This window comes from Camelus ferus, chromosome X, assembly GCF_009834535.1.
Source record: "Camelus ferus isolate YT-003-E chromosome X, BCGSAC_Cfer_1.0, whole genome shotgun sequence".
In the NCBI taxonomy this organism is placed as follows: Eukaryota; Metazoa; Chordata; class Mammalia; order Artiodactyla; family Camelidae; genus Camelus; species Camelus ferus.
In genome coordinates, this window is record NC_045732.1 from 30,018,286 (window position 1) to 30,038,291 (window position 20,006).

General features: G+C 36.5%; 1 protein-coding gene across 2 annotated transcripts in view; it reads right to left on the reverse strand.

The window, feature by feature from the left end:
* LOC102523807 (dystrophin) overlaps window positions 1-20,006 on the reverse strand; it is a 647,651-nt gene that overhangs the window by 315,105 nt on the left and 312,540 nt on the right. The gene's annotated exons all lie outside the window — the stretch shown is intronic.

The window sequence follows — 20,006 nt, forward strand, 5'->3', positions numbered from 1 at the left end:
ATTAGAGCCAGGACTTTTCTCTCTGTATGTTTTCATGAGAAAAGTCTCCATTACTTTTTCTATTAAAATAGTATCAAATGCGAAGGCACATCAAACCTTAGCATGTTTATTATATAGAAGTTGTTACAGAGACATTCCCAAAATAACATTTCTGGTAAAATAATTTAAAATCTGTTTTAAATAAAAGTTGCTTCTAATTCATTTATACAACCAGCACTTAGAAGTAATAGATGTGGATTCTATTTGAAAGTCAGGATTCATCTTATTATGACATCATATTACAAAAATATGTGTAGGCAAGACAAAAAGAATCCACTGAGAAGGATCTTTGGTTAAAAAATGGGAACAGAATAATAAGTAAAATCATGATGGCTAAAGAGCATATTTAATCTTCATTATGTTGAATTATATATGAGATTAGGCAAGGACATACTGGCCTTTCAAAAATAAAATCCCCATATTGAAATTCATCTTCTTTTAAAAGTATACAAACACAAACAGGAAAGTGAAACAAAACAAAACAAAATCCTCTCTGGCTCAAACAGTATGAAGGAAACACAAAAATAACAAAGGTTTATCACTAGATATGTATTCAAACCCCTGCTGCATGTGTGTAAGTTATTTTAAAAAATGGTCATTGTTAGGATTTTGCTGGAAGTGGCTTGTTACTGTGAATAACAATGCTATTCCCATAACTTCTAAGGGTGTAATAGATAAGGCACATATACACACAAATATTGTGAGTAATGGCAACATATTTAGTCACTGGAGCTTTCACTGTACTATGCCTGGGTGTGCCTCCAACTGATGTTAAATTTAGTAGCATTTGAAGCCTCTTAGAAAAAAAAAAAAAAAAAACAGTTCCAAAGAGTTGGAAAGGGAAGGTGTTTTCAGTTCAGCACAGCATGCTCCTTGCAGTAGCGAGTAGCTCTGAAGGCTTCCTGCTCAGTTGCTCTGCCAGAGAACTATGTTAAAATGTGTTGGTATTCTAGAAAAAATAAGTTCACCTCACACACTGTATTTCCTCAATTTCCAAGACAACAATGATTTACTGTTAAGTTAAAAATCACAAAGAGTAAAATACTGCTATTTCTCTGTTATAATTTGTTATCTCTATGTGAATGTGCATTCACATTTTAGATAATGTATACATTTGAATTACAATGCCTAAAATAAATTCAAACACATGTCAGAGAAGCCACCACATTACAGCCTCTTGAAAATCACAAATTGAAATGCTCTAATGATATGATTATAATTTAATACTAATATCAAAGTTATTATTTTCCTATTATTTTCATTCACCAATTGCTGTGAATTATTGGTAGAGTTATAAGAGCAAGACATCAGAATATTTATTAACCATACTCTACTTGGTATATTTTAAAATTGAAGCCACATGAAATCTAGCTTGTAAAATGGGAAAAATGATAATAGTAACCTCAGAGATTGTGCTAAGAGTAAAATGAGATAATGTACGTGAGATTTCTTTGTACATTTTAAGAGCCTGCCATGGCACTGTTACATTGTGTATCTGTTGTTGAGGACATCCCTTCCATAAGTGCATAGAACAGTGTTTACTGCTTTTTAAGTCTCAGTGTGGTCTTTTACCAAAAGAAAGTTCACTTAAAGATTATTTTTCAGTCCTCTAATTCTGCAAAATATGTTCATATAATTATAAACTATAGACAGACAGATAACAAATAGAGATGGAGAGGGAGAGAGAGAGTGAAGAAGAGAGAAAGAGAGGGAGAGAAGTAACTGGGTTGATGGATGAATGGAAAAATGGACAGGTAGATAGACAGCTAGAAGGATGGATAGATAGCATGTATAATCTTTGTCAAATTACTTAACTTCTCTTCTTTCAGTTTTATCATATATTAAAAGGGGCAATAATAGTACCTAGTTTATGAGACTGTTGTGAGCCTTAAGTTAGTTGATCCTGACACATGGTAAGAGTTCAGTAAATGTTAATTATTTTTCATTGTAGCTGTTATTAGGCTCTTTAACAATCTGTCACATATTTCCATGTAATTTTTATGCATAGATTAGATATAGCCTAATAATGAGATTATCAGTTAGTGAGCACACTCTGTGTGTCTAAGGGCAGTTGTTTTATACACTCTAAGACATATTATCATGAACACAATCCTTTAAAGTACTTATATTGATACCATTTTACAGATGAGACAATTAAGACTTAAAGCATGTGTTTAAATTTCCCAAGATCTTAGAGCTGCTAAGTTGCAAAGGCAAGAATAGAAACCAGAACCAATGACAGCAGGATGTCTGCTCCAGCTCAGATGTTTACTTGCTGCACAATCTCTGTGAGCTGCTGTTTTCCTGCCATGGTGGAACTTATACCTCATAGGGTTGTTGTGAAGATGAAATGAGACAATGCATGAAGGTGCTAACCAGAATGTCTGGCACATTATAATCAAATATATAACCAACAAACTTGGAAAATTTGGTGATGAACTCGTAGTGATGGTCACTGGACCATGGAGTAATGTTTGCTTTCCTTCTATCACTATGTGCAACTTACTTGTCTTTTGTGTAGTGCAGCTTGTTCAACTCATCTTATTTTGAGTATAAAACTTAAAATATGTTATTTTCAAATTATACCTTACTTGTACTGATAATGTGTTTAGAGTTTAAAAGTAAATTATCATTTGATTTTTCCATAAATTCTATGAAGTCAAGAATTATTATGCTTCTTTCTTAACTTTTTCTTATGTGAATTTGTAGACATATACAGAAGTAGACAACATAGTACAATAAACTTCCATATACCCCCTACCCAGGTCCAGCAATTATCAACTCAAGGCCAGTTTTGTTTCATCTCTATCCCACCTCCACACCCAGCTTTGTTTTATTTTGCAGCAGATCCTAGGGAATCCTTCTTTTGATATCTGGATACTGAGATAATCAGTGTTTCAGGTGACACAGATAATATATGACAAAGTTGTGAATTAAAAATAGATCTCTCAATATTTCTGTGTTTAATTCTCATCATATTAGAGGCAACATCTTTGTGATATATGTAATATACAGTGAAAAATTACATACTTTACTGATTCCCATATGGCTTTGGGTGGACACCAAATAATTGATCATTTGGTTATATGTACAAATTAGGATCATCTCATATTCTTTATTAAACAGATGAGCTGATAAGTGACAGACATGGATTTTTAGAAAAAAATATGTGATACAAAATAAAACAGCTATATAAGCTACACTGTAAAGTTAACAAGAAAAATAAGTAGTGAATAGGGATTTTTTGAGTGTGTGTGTATGTGGCATATGTGTCATCATAGAGAAAGGTTCAAAAACTTACACACCAAAATATTAGTTATAGATTCCAACTGGTACTTGGATTTTCATATAAGCATACCAAAAATCTAGCTAGCTCTGTCTGGGTTTGAATTCTCACTTTACCATTTGTAAACTGTGTACACTCAAGTTTCTTAACTCATATCTATACTTCCTCATTTTTAATATGGGAGTAGTAGCGGTATCTAATTCACAAGTTATTTGGAAGATTAAATAAGTAAATCCATGTAAACTACTTAGACCTATGCATGTTAGTTATTATTATCATTAATTATTATTATCACTACTGGACTGTATTACTTTAATAATAGGAAAACAATAATTGTTTAAAAGGTTGAAAATGAGGAGGCTTAAGATTTGTTAAAATATTATGAAAATTAATTTCAAGTTGTTACTTTGTTAACTTGAAATTGTTCATATCATTTTCAATAAACTTGCGAGGAATAGATAGATACATGATTCTACCTACCGCAAATCAGAAATGACTTGTGAAATGACTTATCAACAGTGCAGAATGAGGTGTTTTGTTTTTTTTCCAGAATATCACCCCTTTGATGAAAAAGATTGTTGTTAAAAGACAGTGTGATCATTCTTCTTTACGCTGGAAAGCTACAGACATGCATAAATACAAAATAAATTGCTACAAAATGAAATAGGAATTAATCTTTGTAGAAATACTATAGCTAAATACAGTTTCCAGCAGTATATTTTTAAATGAACTTCATGTATACTAGTAGTGCTAACTTGTACTCATTTGAATGCTTCTGAAGACTTCTTTTCAGAAGTTAATAACTTTTCTAAAATAAGTCAAATCATGCAATTTGATGAATATAAATTGCAGCAATTTTACCACTGCTAAAATAGTTTCTGAGCATTACAAGGAGAACAGTTCACTTGGCTACTGTCTTCACACTGAATACTTTGATGTGGTTAAAGTCATAAAGTGAAAAAGTGATATGCATTTTATTTTACACTACTTTTAAAAAAGAATGTGCTTAATTCTTACTACAAACTACAAATTATGAAATTAGCAAAAGGCAGCTATGGCTAAATACGTTTCAAGCAAAATGCCATTAGTCTTTGTTAAATTGATCTGCTGAGTCTAGCAGAAATGTCTCCAAGGTTTTCTCCTGATGAGCCAAGGGTAAAAGGATACAGAGAGCCAACAGCCAGGCATCTAGTGAGGCGCCAGTCAATTACTTCTTTCTTCTATTCAAGTTTCAACCTATACCTATACCTCTTTTTCTCTAAACAGGAATTTTACCTGCTTATTTAACAGCAATAAAATTACAAAGTTTATATTAGACACCCAAAAAAGTGTCATATCATAATCATAAAACATACCTAATGGTAAAACAAGTAATGTTTAATGAGCATGAGTATTTGCCAAGTGTAATTCTCAATCGTTTACAAGTATCATTATTAGTTCTCACATCCATTTACTAAGAGAGTTTAGACGTTTTTAACCAATAAACTTCATCTTTAGAGAATTATCTTAGTTCCTAAAGTTTCCTAAAGGGAGATTCTGAGATAAAGCTTCATTGTAAAAGTGATATAATAGAACACATTTCCAGGAAACAATGGTAAGGGAGTAGAAAAGTGAGACTGGGAAGAGAAAGCGGCCAACCATGTGAGTGGCATAAAAGCTCAGTGTGACAATGTAGGTCATACTTCTGAATTTCTCAATTGGAGGCAAAAAAGTTCAAGTATTTATTCCTCTGCAACCAGTAGTCATTGATTAAGGGCTTCCCACACACAGGGACATAAATTCCAAGACATATCCAGCTCTCCCTTTGAGCAGACCAAGTGGGCTCTGGCATTCTAAGGGCAGCCCTCCAACAAAGAAATGTAGGTGCTGGCTCTTGGGAGTGAAAGCATACCAGGAAAACATTACATGGATATAAAGTGTTGTAAGTAGAGCACTAACAACATCACTTACAGGGAGCTTCTTTGTTCATTTGAGATTAAAATCATATGGAGGGTCATCATGAGGATGAAACAGGGTGACGTGTGCCTAGCACTCAGCCCAGCAACTCTGTTGTTGTGAGGATGGAAAGTAATACTGTGAAGAAATAACCACAGTGCCCAATGCATAAAACTTAAAAGCTACTGTCACCAATTATTTTTCCTATTGGCATCACTAGTGCTGCTGGAAGCATAATTCCAAAATTAGGATATCACTGCAGTATTAAACTCTAAAGCCTATAAAATGCTTGAATACCTAGCACCGTTTATGGAGGCGATGGTGCTATCTCAGGATCGGAGTATCTCAGGGGGGCCACATTCTCACCACCTTCACTGTCACAGTATTCAGAAAGCATCTCAAAAGACAAGAACAGGGGCCAGGATCTTTTAGCTATTAAATGTAAGATGTTATATTGATTTATTGATAACAGTAATAAGAATAATGGCAGCAGAAAGGATGTTTCTGACCTCCTTGGTGATCCCCCAGATACTGATATTTCTTTCAAACTTACTGATGATAAGAGCAGTCAGTGAATGTCTTCTCCTTTGCGTATGAGCACTTGTTCCAAAGATCTTTGGACAAACAAAGTCAACTCCAAGGAAAGCAGCTAAGGAGAAGGGTAAGCAAAGTGAGCTTTACCAGGTATAAACAGATGTGTCATATCTCTTCATCCTTGGATGAAAATTTAGGCTTGAATGAAAATGAATGAAGAAACACATACTACTTAAATGTTAATATTAGGGGAGGGGATAGGGAGACTATTAAATCTTTCTCTGTGTAACCTTGCCTCATGTGACTTGTTCCGGTGAGTATGTATTACTATTATACTTTTTAAGATAGAAGAAAGGTGTAAAATAAAATTAAAAAATTGAAGTTGATGTATAATAGATAAAACGGCTGAAGAGAGGCTGTACTGTCTCTTAAAGTGATATTTTGATTAAACCAGAAATCAAAAAATCTCCACCATGGTAAGAAAAGACAATAGTTTCCCTTTCCATTCTCCTAAATTAGGAATACAAAATAAATGGCTAAGAAAGTGGTATGATGACCCTCCTTTTCTCAGGGGAAAGAGTGGATTTAGGAGCTGTTCAAATTATCTAGTTATACACTTTTTTAAGGACTAGATTATGAGACCACTTTCTCCTCCTTTTGCCTCTGTAAGTCAGAGGTGTGGTCAGAGTTCAGTGACAAAGAGACAATCATCAAGGGAGATTCCTCAGCTGTCTCTTTTGTAGATTGCGTGTTTGGTAGGCCGTGTTATATAGTCGGGCAAGGAAGCCAGTCTGCTCCTTCTAGGAAACACTATGATTCCTCCCTATTACTTCCAATTCCATAAGCACAGGCAGCAAGAATTAGCGATGGAAGTCCTTACTCCACAGTGATCTCTACTAGATGTGGTTCTTGAACATCATTCCAAATCCATGGAGAACTTTATTGACAGATACTATACAAATACCAACATGACAATGAGCCAAAGTTTACTTTTGCTGTTTGCTGGCAATTAGTTTTACTTTTCCTCTTCCACTTTATTAGGGACCCACTGAATCTTCATTATTGTATGCACACCAGTATTTCTAGCCTCCAGAGATAAAATTTCTTGAAGCTAGAAATTGTATGCACTTAATTAATTTTCTCCACCATCTAAAAAAGTGGCTGTCAATGCTACACTGCCAGAGCACAGTGATTTTTCCCTATGTGTTCAAAGAGCTGTTTAAACAATCGTTGCCTGTGAGCATATATGCTCTTGTAAACATGAATGCCTTTGCACATGTGCAAAGCCAAAAAATGGTAAACAATGTGAATGTAAAAGGGTTAAAATACTTTACTCAACAAAAAAAGAGAGCAGAAGAACTTTCTCCATGATTTAATCAAAGTTTCTTTTAGAATGCACACCACATATACGCCTCATTGCAATGGTCCTTCAAGATAATGAATATATTCCATTTGGAAGTAGGTGAGTGTTAGAAATTGATTTTGTAAAGACAAGAGAGGTGGTATAAATAATGTTCACATTTTTGCAAAAGCTGTAACCATTGTTTTTAAAACGACTTGACTTTCCCTAACAGTAAGTTTTCTCCTTCTGGTGAATACAATTATCTTTAGTCTGATCCTGGTGCTGGACAGTTCCTAAAGTGCCTTCAGAAAGGAGATGCTCAAGGGCTTCACTGGGTTTTAAAGAGAATAAAAGCCACAGCAAAAGTTCCTGTATCCTATATTTGTCTCTTCACTTATCTTTTAAATAACACACTCACAACACACACACCCACACATACTCACATTTTTGTACTCAAATTCAAATAGAAGAAGGCCCTGCCCTTTCTTTTACTGACTACACATATGTGGTTATTACATTCTCTAGAGAATAAAAGTGCTCTTGGACATTTGTTTTAAGATCATATTAATCACCATCATTTTAAAAGTAAAAAATCCACAGGTTTTGAAATTGCAACATTAGGAAGAGGGGACATTTTTTCTTCAATACTCTGGATAAAATCTTCTACAAATGTCTTAACAATTTCCAATGACTCTGGAACATTCAAACATATGAAGAAATTAGAAAATGACTTCAATAACATTTTTGGACCTTTAAAGTAAACCATTAAAATATAAATATATTTTATACACTCACTTGGAGTATATGCCAGTTCTCCTTTATTTTACAGCATGCAAGGGAAACAATATCATGAGCTTTAAAATATATTTGTGCGTGTGTTAAATGGTACCCTTCAAATGAAGGGATTTACATTCACTCTCCTGTTGTTCTTATTAGATGATCTGTTAGATGTATTCTGAAGAAGTAACAGGTTCCTTGATGATATCTCTTTTAGTTATTTCAAATGAGAGCAAGGGAATATATATGAAGAAAGGTATCATTGGAATGTACTGCCATACATTTATTTTAAAATTTATATTTCTCTATTTTTGTACATAAAACCCATCTTTTTTGTAATTATTCTTATGAAGGAATATTTAATTATTAAGTAAGCACTCCTAAGGAATACTTAACATATTATTTTAGACTAAATCTTATACAGCTTCCACATGCAATGCAAACATTCCATTACTGAAGATAATATACAAGGGTAATCAGGTTTGAAGTAGTATGGAGACTGTTGGACCGTAAGCCATAAATCCTTTTAAGATATCACCAAAGTCTTAGTTATAATCTTGACCATACAAAGTAAAAAGAAAGGAGCTCTAAAGAAAAGAAGCGAAAATATTTTATGATCCCTATCACTGCAATCACCTACTTGCAAAAGAAGAGTGTATATTTTAAATTAAATCCTCAATGATTTGATAGTTTGTTTTTGAACTTTATAAGCAAGAGTATCCTAAGGAATTCAGAGCTTTCCTCACAAGACCAAAGCAACAGTGCATGAAATTGAACTCAAAAAGAGCCACCATTCTGTGTGACTTCTTGGCTGACACAATTTAGATATTTATAGCTTTACGAATGGGCCATTGGAGAAGAACTTGAAGCTTTCTCTAGCCAGGAAGGATTAATGAACGTGTGCACCTGGTAATTACACCACTCCATCTTCCTGAAAGCCCTCACGCTGCCTCCATGGCAGAAACTATAATGAAAATGCATTGAAAACTATCAATCTGCAATTCTACAATTTAATCTAAATAATATAACTTGGTATCTTTTCTCCCCATACATTCCAGATGTGATAACAACACTGACAGCCTTTAAATTTAAAACGTAGAAGCTGAATGTCAGCCTATTATTGAGCATGCCTCATTTCCAAAGTACACCTCAAGAAAGAAAAAAAGAGGTTATAAATATGACAAAAAATTACAACATTCAAATGCACAACAGAGAGCCCACAACTATTTCCTCTTTATTAACACACAGCACATGTTATAAATAATCCATTTACTTCAAGGCAGCAGCATTTGCAATGATTAAATCACAACCCAAGTGAATAAAGGTAAAATTTAGAAGTGTAAAGATATCTATGAAGTTCAGTTACCTGTTTTGTCCATCTTTCCGAAACTCTTACTGGAAGTAAAACGTCACTCAATAACTTTTTCAACTCTAAATAAAAGATAAATCATTCTATTTTATCATCTAACCATATGTTAATTGCAAAAATATTTGAAGTCAAGAGGTATACAATGTCATAGTGTCCAACTTAAATAATCTGTTATAAAGAAATTTACATCTTTAAACTTTAATTGAACAAATCAAACTTTTGAGAACAGTATTTTTCTCAAATAAAACACAATATAATGATTCCACCTAGTATTTCTTACTGTGGCGGTGCAAAGACTTTTGATATTCTAAGAAAGGCAGCAATGCATGTATAAATGAAGAAGGCAGCTTTGAAAAAATTCAAGGTGCTCTAAACAAAGCAGATTTTTATGATAAAGTTTGATACTACTCACACTGCATTTTAATGACCGCTTTAGGAAAGCAAAAGGAGAAAATTTAATGTAAGCACTGATACTAAAAGTTAATTGCTGCCTTAACACCCAGACACCAAGACTCCCTTAGCAGGAGTCTCTTAAAAAACACCTTTAAAAGCAGAAGAGGGCACAAGCGTTGAAAAAAAAATTGCCTGTTACTGTTGAACTCTATTGTTCCCTGTTGGAGTATAGAAGGAAATGCTCCAAGAGAGGGAAGTGGATATGAATTGCCCCCTCCAGAGGAGCCAAACAAATTGGCTGTAAGAAGGAGACTTCAAACGCTGGACAGCCAGAGCTGCTCAAAGACCCTTACATTTGGGCTACTTGCCCTTACTGCTGTTTTTTTTTGTTTGCTTGTTTGTTTTGGTTTGTTTTTATTTCCCTACAATGATGTAGTTTAACTTGACAGCAGAGGAATAATGGAAGGATGTTTTTTTGAATGCTCTGATGCTCAGCCCTTTATTCAGCCTCTAACTAGCTATTGCAGTATCACTTAATCCGGACCTCAGCATTCCAAGTACAAAAGCATCTCCTCCCACCTACTGCTCACACGCTCCTGCATCAGAATAGAAGATTTACATAGAGGCAGCCAGATCCACGGAAGAGCACTTTCCTCTCAACAGATGTCTTCTGGCTTTTAGGCACACACGCACACAGACACACAATTGCCTACCTTAATAAGGTGTGCAAAAAACCTCTTATGGTCCCCACGGATGGTTTTAGTTCAGAGCAGCCAGCAAAGCCTCCGCACAAAGCTTTGCCATTGCTAGTGTGAAGAGAAAGAGCTGCTGGGATGCTGAATGGCACATCAGCCAACTTTGTGTGTAGCAAAGGCTCCAAAGAAAACCCGGGCTGAAGCTCTGCTGGATCCTGGATTGGACTCAATTCCATTCCACAAAAAGCCTGCGTTCCCCGATGGAGATTGTTTCTGGAAGCACTTACAACATATATGCCTAGACAAAGACAGACCCCCTTTTCTTTCTCTAACAAATTTTAAATCATTGTGGTAAACTACAGACCCAATGCTGTGAGGTGGATCATTCATTATGAGCAACATGAGAGACATCAATGGTCTCGATGAAAACTAACGGTAGCCCTGGAATCTAGAAAACAGTGGACATTCGATACATATTTGGCTAAATAGAGAAAGTTGAAATGATAGCAGGGTAAAATTAGAAGTTGCTGAATTATTTATACACTGTAATGAAAGTAAAAAAGATATAAGTGAATCAATTGACACAACATTTAAAAAGTTTGTTGAAAACCATCTGTATTATTTGCTTATTGCCCTAACAATTTCTCATAAGACTTCATTATACTGATCTATTCACCAACAAACAAATAACAGACTTTATTTTAACTCATTGATATGTGCATACATACTTATTCACTGTCTGGAGCTGTGCATTAAAACCTTACACTAAACTCACACGATGGACTGAATAAAAGAATATAATTCCTCGAGGAAGTTTTACTTCTTCTACAACAACCTCTCAATAATCCTCAACTCCCCAGCACATTCTCTGCCATGTTGCTGTCCTAAAACAAAACCCATGCTGGCAAGGAGACCTTATGTTAATTCCTTGAAGCCATAGGGAAAGGTTCCAAAGTGCACTACGTCACAGGGCCTTCCCACAGATGCACACCTGGAAGCAATCTCTAGCAAGCACCTGTCTAAAGGCACAGCTGTGTGCATGCTGGGGCAGCTGAGGAACACATCTAATTTGGTAGATGACATCCCTGATGTGGCAGGTTTTATTGTGCTCTTTATGACGATATCTACAGATTACTATGTGCTTGCTTATAAACAGAGTAATTAAGTGCACTGGAAGCAAAATGGGAAGTTAATAACCTAAGTGGTGCTGAAGTCTTTATATACAACAACTGACTACTGTGTTCTTTACTGCCTGTTACTCCACCTCTAAATATCCTCTGAAGGAATCCTCAGTTTATATACACACATCTCCCAGTTTAGAGTACCAATGTTATGCATATTCTTAGGAAGATCTACTTACACCCACAACCTCACTCGAAGTATCTACACCTATAACAGGTGTTCAATAAAAACTTGTCAAATGACCAGATGAATGATAATTGAAGGAGAAATACACTTGATATTAGTACCTTCAAGATAACTATCATAGGCATATGATTTTACAGGAATTGCTAGTTGAGTCGTCTACTTTTTCAATCAACTAAATATCATTGGCAGTTGCCTTCTGGATAGATTCAATTGGATAGAGCTTGATACTTGAGGTGTTATTTCAGGGCCATCCATGTAATGCTAGAACAAGTTATCCAGTTTGGCAGATGCAAATGTATGCACTTTTGATCCTCCTCCTGGCTCCCTAACTATAGATTTTATAATAGAAGAAAGACTGGGGGCCTTTTATTTATAAATAATCAATGTTATATGTAAATAGACATCCTTTCCTTTTGAGCAACTCACAGTCAGCCAGCTCTCAAACGAAAGTGGATCAGCCCTTTCTTGGCTAATGGCGTGGTCTGCATCCCAGAGGTTATCAGAATCCTTTGCAGAATGCAAATCAAACATCTTGAATGGCAAAAGGATCAAAGCACAACACCTAAACATTGTTCAGACCTCCTGCTCATATTTTTATGCATAAGAAAACTTGAAAGAGAAATTAGAATCGAAAAGAAATGTACTTCCCAAAGTGTGTATCATTATTTAAATTTTTAGTGGATTTCTTTCTCTTGCATTACCATATTGCATTCCATTCTAGGGTAGTAGCTGACACGTGTGTGTTGGAGCCAAAACACTTAAGAGAGTCCTGGCTTAGCTACCCACAAGCAGTTTGACCTTGCACAAGTTATTTAAACTGTCTGGCTTCAACTTCCACATCTGTGAATGGGACTAATAATACCTCAACAGGAGGTGAGGATTAAATAGATATTAAAGCAGTATTCTTCAGATTTTAATGTAACACATATCACCTGGGGATCGTCTTAATAATGCAGAGTCTGTGTAATTAGTCACTAGGTCTGGGGTGGCTCCAGAGATTTTGCATTTCTAATAAGCTCTCCAGTAGTACTTATGCTTCTGGTCTGTGGATCCCATACAGAGTAGCAAATCTCAATGTAAAACACTGTTATTCTTCCAAATGATAGTGAGCTTGTGTTCTGTTGCCATTTTTATCTACTTCAACCTTTTCCTCAGTATCTACTCAACCAATAATTACTGGATTCTTATTCTCTGGCAGGTGCTGTGCAGTGCATAGACTTTGGAAATTATACCCTGTCCTGTCCTCAGGAAGCTCTCAAACTATTTGAGATCCAAAATCATCTAGCATATTTCAATAAAAAATAAATGCAAATGTTAGAGCAGGCAGATAGCTAGATATGAGCAGAGAAAGAGGGACACAGACCAAATGGCAGGAATTGGGCAGAAAAAATTGGCATAAGCCAAATGCAGGAAATCACACATCATGTAAGCACCAGGGGTCCCTGGGCAGAGAAAGAAAAACAGGAATCTTTGGGCTGATAAGGGGCCACACCTTTTGGCCTGGAGACCAACAAAGAAAGGTGAAAAAAAGCAGGAATTTCCATCATCCAAATGTAACCTTCTGTTCATTATGTCCTCATTTCAATAAAATTAGCCTTGCACGTCAGAAGTACCCATCATGCAAACAACGCCATGACACTTCCGATCCAGACTAAATAAGGATAAAAATCCCTCCTCCCTTTGGGAAAGTGGAGTTGGGATGATAATCAGCAAATACGACCCCAAGCCCTTCCCTCCCCCAAGCCCTTCCCTCCTCAATGAATATTCCACCCATTCATTTTTACACCCTATGTAACTAACTTGTCAAAGAAACTCAGGGCAGCTGCTCACCTGAGCCTGCCCGCTTTCCCCTTGAGAGCGTACTATCCATCCCTTAATAAATCCCCACTTTACTTTTTTTAACCACTACATCTTGTCTCTGAATTCTTTCTGGGATGGAACAAGAACCTGGAACATCGGTTGCATCTACCAGAAACACAAAAAACAAAACCAAAATCATCCACCACCATAAACCTACTGGACACTGAGAACCAAACTTACCTACCCCTTAAGCTCACACAGCTTACTATCTTCATTAAAAATTTTAACCATTTCACTATCTTCATTAGCATAACGTCCCTATTTCAGAGAATCTTGTCTAGGTAAATAACTTGACTATTCATTATAGTAACTTCCCTAAAGTCCCATCAACTCTTTGCAACTCTGATAGAAAGCAAGAATAGGCAGCTCACACCCTAATACTCTCTAAACCTTTTAACTTAAAATCCCCGCTGTGCTGTTTCCATCAAAACTAAGTTGTACTGTCATGATCCTTACGCAATCCTAATAGTTCCCCCACACTGAAAAAGGCTCCTTTAACCAAAGTGTCAATTCTCAATAAAATCCAACCTCACTCTTCCTCCTATGAGACGCTAGCAAAGATCTGTCAAGGTGGTGGTCTTCCTTACTGTGGTAAGGAACAAATTCAATTCTGTCTTATGAACAGATTACACTGGTAATATTCAGGGAATCAGCATTCCATGTTTGGAAGAAACAGACATGTGAATCAAAAGCATATTACAGAGATAGGCCATGGTGTCAATGGGTGGATTCAGAGACTTCAGCTCTTTTATTTGCCATCCCAAATAAATACATAATTTAAGTACAATCAGTATGTTTTTTTCTCTGCAAATCTTTCACAACAAACCCCTTCAATCCCTCTCATCTCCTCACTCAGGTATCTTGATGGCAGTGCTGGTACCACCATTGACTATAATAAGGTATATGACAGGTTTATGCCCAATACTGAACTGGAAGTACATGAGACTGACATTAATCCAGCCATCGGACAAGGAAAAATCTTTTGGTGGATGCAATACCTGTGTTAAGACTTGAAGGAAGTAGGTTCACAATTGGGGAAAATCCAGCACCTAGACAGATATTGCAAGATTATGGAATTTTCAGGGAAATACCCAATTGGAGCAAACATCCATTTAGGGGCAACAGTGAGGCTACATATCCAATCATAAAAGAACACTTGTTCATGTCATGTTACATAGTTTATGCCAAGGCTACTCAGCATGTTGTCTTCAGACCAGCATCATTGCTATAATCTAGGTACTTGTTAGAAAAATGGAGAATTTCAGGTCCTACCCCAGACCTACTGAATAAATCTTCTTATTGCTAGTGTTAGAGCAGGCAGAGAGCTAGATATGAGCAGAGAAAGGGGGACACAGACCAAATGGCAGGAAATGGGCAAAAAGGAGGAGCACAAGCCAAATGTAGGAAACCATACATCATGTAAGCACCAGGAGTCCCTGAACAGAGAAGCAGCAGCAGGAACCTCTGGGCCATAAGTGGTCACACCTTTGGGGGTGATAAGACGCCGACAAAGAAAGGTGGGAAAAGGCTGGAATTTCTAGTGTCCAAATGTAACCTTTTGCTCATTATGCCCTCATTTCAATAAAATTAGCCTTGCACATCAGAAGTACCCATCATTCAAACAACGCCATGACACTTCCGATCCAGACTAAATAAGGACAAAAATCCCTCCTCCCTTTGGGAAAGTGGAGTTGGGATGATAATCAGCAAATACGACCCCAAGCCCTTCCCTCCTCAATGAATATTCCACCCATTCATTTTTACACCCTATGTAACTAACTTGCCAAAGAAACTCAGGGCAGCTGCTCACCTGAGCCTGCCGGCTCTCCCCTTGAAAGTGTACTATCCATCCTTTAATAAATCCTCACTTTGCTTTTCTTAACCTCTAAGTCTTGTCTCTGAATTCTTTCTGGGATGGGACAAGAACCTGGGAAACTGTTTGGATCCACCAGCAACACTAGGATCCCCAAGTGATTTTTTATACACATCAAAGTTTGAGAAGAACTGCTCAAAATAATATTCTAGAGGCCATGGAAAGTACTGAATGATTTTAAGCAGAGAAGGAACATGACTTAATTTACATTCCAGAAAAAAAATTACTCTGTATCCATTCATTTCTTCAGGATCTATGTGCTGGGCATTCAACTAACAGCTGGGAATTCAGTGCTACTTAAGGTAGATTAGATGAATCTCTCCATTCACTATTTATTCAACAAACATTTATTGCATGCTGACTTTGATTTGACCTCTCAAGCTTGATTCAGAAATACTCCTACACTGATGACTACATTTTTAAATGAAGTCAAGTTGTGTTGGCCAGGACAAATAATCGTTGAGAATCTCCTAGGATGCTTTACTCAGAATTGCTTCACACTATCAGGCTGGTGGCTCAAACAAGAAAGGTTTTGTTGATGTAGTTTTATAAATTGTTACTGCAATGATATTTGCTGTATTGGAACTTGACTCAGTACCAGTTGTAGTATAAGATACCAATCAGTATTGGTTTTGAAAATCAACAATATGAGATGTACAGCTTGCAAATTTAAACTTTAATATTAGATAATAGAGATGATATCAATACCATTTTTTGGTAACATATGCAAAGGATTGTCCTTTGGTGACTGAAAAGGAAAACAATAAATTCTAAGTATGTGGAGGCTCTGCTTTTTAATAATAGCCAATGTCTTATCAGAACTCATACAGATTTGGTGTTAGGAGCTCTGGAAATCTAGCTAGCCTGTTTCATGTATGTTCTAGTCTTGTTTCCTATGTGCAAGTCAGTGGGCAATGAGTGCTCAGCTTTACTTTAGGTATTCTGGGTTGCTTTGATTGCTTATGATCCACTAGGCTACAATCACTGTAGGAAAAAGTGACCACTGTGTCTAAATGTAAAACCATCATGTCCCTGACTCAGTAACTTTCTGACTGTAGGGACATTGCATTTACTTCCTGAGTGTTAATGGTTGGGTGTTACTCTAAGACTCTTTAATTACACTCTTATAGTCTCATAAAGTTTGGAGGACACCCTATACCTTGGACTCTGACAGATTCCCTGAGGGAACAGAGATCTAGGAAAACTTCCCCAGGAGAAGCCAGCCTAGTACTGGAGTGGAATCAAGCTGTGATGTTCAGCCTTCTTGGTGACACGTGACTCCTTTCACCACAGGTCATTTTGTTTAGGATTCTCACATGGCTCATTTTCAGTGAGAGGATGTTCTAACGGGGAAACTGTGGCTCTGGAAGCAATCAGACCAAGGTTCAATTCCAGCCATCAATACTTACCAGCTGTGGAACTTTGTACAAAACCTTGTGTTTCTTTTATAACTAGTTCTTTTATCTACATAACGGTAATAATAATAACAGCTGCCTTGCAGAGTTGTTTGGAGAGTTAAATGCATATGGTACCTGGAATTTAATGGGCTGTAAGTAAATATTAGTTTCTTTGGGATTATTAAAGACACTTAGCAAATGTATATTTACCTAAAGTCACAATAGTCACTAATATTTTTGAACAGATGAGTTAAGTGAATTGAGAAGCCCGTCATAAAGAATAAACCCTGAGGAAAGAGGCTGTTCCATTATATTCTCTGAAGTATGTGAAAGGCAGAACAAAAAAGGGAGGGTTGTAGAAATAAGACTAATATCCAAGAAGACAGTGGACTCCAGTTCTTAGAACCACTGAATATTAGGACTGAAGATATCACCAAACCGTCTATTTTAGGGATGAGGACACTGAAGCCAAGTGAAGTGAAATAACTTGCCTAAGGCCTAGAGTTAGAACACTACCAAGTAAGGGTGGAAAGCCAAAGCCCAGGTGAATGAGAAGCTTCAAAAAGGAAGAAAAAATGTGGAAAAAAAAAAGATCAGCAAGAGGAATGGAGAACTTCAGACCATCGTGTGGCATTGTAATCCCATTGCCCCTGTCCTCCCAATAGGAGATACTCCTCAGTGTAAATCATTGAAATTCTTTGGCTTCCCATATGGAAGTACCAAATTGTGGCCAGAGTTTCTGCCATTAAACACTCAAGATCCCCTACAACCATGAACATGGAGGAAGAATGGTGCATTCTAATATTCTTGTTGTATCAAAGACTCTCAGAGACGAGCAGTTTTCATACTGACCAATTAAAATGGAGCACCAAAAACAGTACATTCAAGTGATAGCCTTTGTACTTTTGCCCAAAATCATTTTAAAGACTATCACAGATATGGAGCAACAGGTACTGTTATGAAGACCCTGTCTAAACAGCCATGTATTCCAAGAGTGCATGCCATTGAATAGTATTTCCACACAGAAGACTCTTAAACATCTATCTCTAACCCATGCTTTTTCCCTGAATCCCAGACTTGTATCTAACTACATTCTCTTTTACTTTACTATGATGTTTAACAAGCTTTCAAACAGGTACAACAACAAATTATTACTTCCACTTCCACCCATCTATCATCTAACCTGTTCCTTCCATCATTTTCTCCATTCTATCCACTCTATCCATCTTGGAGTCATCCTGGGCTTCTCTCTTTGTTTTACACCCCACACTCCATTCATCAGAAAACTCTGGTAGTGCCACCTTCAAAGATATCCAGAATTCATCTACTTCTCATTATATCCACTGAAAACACTCCAGTTTAGAACCACCATTACTTCTCACTTGAATTATTGCAACGGCCCCTGCTTCCTTACTAGCTACCCTATTGTCTGTTTTCCATTCAGCAGCTAGGGTGTCCTATCAAAGCCTGAGTCAGTTTATCTCACTTCTTTCTATAAATGATAATTCCATTCATATTAATTTATTGAAAAGACAAAATTATAGAGATGGAAAACATATTAGTGGTTTCCAGGGATTAGGGATGGGGATGAGGGGTCTGGATGACATGACTATAAAGGAGTAGCTCAAGACACTTCACAGAGGCTGTGAAGATAGAACCATTCTGTATCTTGATAGTGGTGGTAGTTACATGATTCTATACATGATATAAATTTACATACAATACAAACAGAAATGAGTATTTGTAAATACTGGTGACATTGGAATAATGCCAGTAGATTGTACCAATGTCAATTTCCTGGTTTTGATATTAAATATATTTATATGAGATGTTAGTCATTAAGGAAAGCTAGGTGAAGAGTACTACACAACTCTCTAAACTATTTCTGTGACTTCCTATTGAGTCTTTATTTATTTAAAAAATTTTTTAAAGTTTTAAAAATACCAGACACATGTGCCCTTTCTCAAGACTTTGCATTTGCTTTTTCCTCCACCTGAAATTTTCTTCCCACACACATCTGAATAGCTAATTCCCTCACTTCCTTAAGATTCCTGTTCAAAGACCACCTTATAGAGGCCTTCCTAGTATTCCATATACAGAACAGCAATCCTGGCACTCTTTCTCTATCTCCCTTACCCTGCTTTAGTTTTATTCTTAACAATATTTGATGAATGAATAAATGAGTGAACAGGTAAAGCTACGAAAAGGAAAAGTCATGCAGAATGGCTTAACGAGAAAGTTTTCGTTTTCACTTTTCACTCTGACAAAATTACTCACATTCTTTGACACTATTAAAAAAAACACCTGGGAAAAGAGAAAGAAAATTTGTTCTTACTGCTTCCATGATACAAACAAAAACAAACAGCATTATTAGCAGCAGCTGTTTTTCTTTTTATAATGCACTTGAGTGTTACCATGTCAAACTGTATTACGGATAGAACATAGCACACATGGATAAAAGTAAGTAACTTTCCTGGGAAGAATCAATACAGACAGTCCCCAGGTTACAAATGGGTTGTGCTCTGCACATTTGAAAGGCAGTTGTTTAATGATCTGCTAGATGCTCTCTAACCTTTCTAGCTGGGTTGGCTTCACCGCCTACCTTTGCATCTAGGCATATCCTCTTCCCTGGAATCAAGCCTGTCCCTAACCACAGGAATCTAACATGGTTAGAGTTCACAGGTTAGTAAACAAATGATATTTCATCTACAAATGAGCTGAAATATTGTATAAATAGTGCTGGTCTGATTCTGCATGCTGGGAGTAGCAATTCAAGTATAGACTTGAAGGGAGTTTAATGATACACGCACACAAGAAAGGCAATGCCACGTATGGTTGAAAGTGTGGGCTCTGAAATCTGGCATATAATGGAATCAAACTGTCACTTTCCACCTTTGTGATACTGGCCCAGTTCCTTAACCTCTTGAAGACTTAGTTTCCTCAACTATAACTTGGAAATAATAATTAGGATTACCTGCCAGGATTCTTTTGAGAATGAAAGGAGGTAAGTATTTAACACATAGCCAGAGTTCCATAACATTACATCCTATTGTATCTGGCTCTTTTAGTCTGAGCTCTGTAAGTTATGAGTGATATTTTAGACATCTTGATAACCCAAGGGCCTAATAAAGTCTCTAG